This window comes from Mastomys coucha, unplaced genomic scaffold, assembly GCF_008632895.1.
Source record: "Mastomys coucha isolate ucsf_1 unplaced genomic scaffold, UCSF_Mcou_1 pScaffold21, whole genome shotgun sequence".
NCBI lineage: Eukaryota > Metazoa > Chordata > Mammalia > Rodentia > Muridae > Mastomys > Mastomys coucha.
In genome coordinates this window covers 189,994,659-189,995,375 of record NW_022196904.1, presented here as the reverse complement: position 1 = coordinate 189,995,375, position 717 = coordinate 189,994,659, and positions in this window count along the sequence as shown.

Sequence of the window (717 nt, the reverse complement as noted above, 5' to 3'; positions counted from 1 at the left end):
GTAGATCAGGCTGGTCTTGAACTCAGAAATCTGCCTGTCTCTGCCTCCCAAGTGCTAGGATTAAAGGTGTGTGCCACCACTGCCCGGCTAGAAAATAATTTTTAATTAAATGTATTTCCTTCTCATTGAAAATTGGCTTTAGTGGTTCTTCAAGACTGGTTCTCTCTGCATTGCAGATGCAATATGTTAATGGCTTAAATAAGGCATGCATCTGTCCCTTGACCGATAGTATGAAGTAGAGGATCTGAAGAAGGCAGCTGTGTTCTAGAACGACACCTGGGGACTTGGTCTCCTCTGTCACAGCATGCAGCCATTCCTGGGATGGGACTTTTTATGTGCCTGGTTGAACTGAGAGCACCAAGCAGCAGTAGAGAGAGAAGCAATGGCAACGTGGGGTAAAAGCTTTACCAAGGATCTTGGTTTCTGTGCTGCTACGTTTTACATATCAGGCCCTGTCCCTATGGCTGTAACTGGCAGAAAAGGAGGATGGGAAATGAAATCCTTGTTCTGGGTAGAAATTACCCAACCTCCCCCCCCCCCAGTCAGAAGACCATTTAATACTCTGCAATGATTTCCAGGCTTTAAACACCATGATTCAGAGCAGAAAATATATTGCTCATGAGGTAAAGGACCCCAACATACATGGAAATGACACAAAAGTGTGGTGAAACGATAGTCATCTCTATGTTGCATTATATGTATATTATATATATGTAT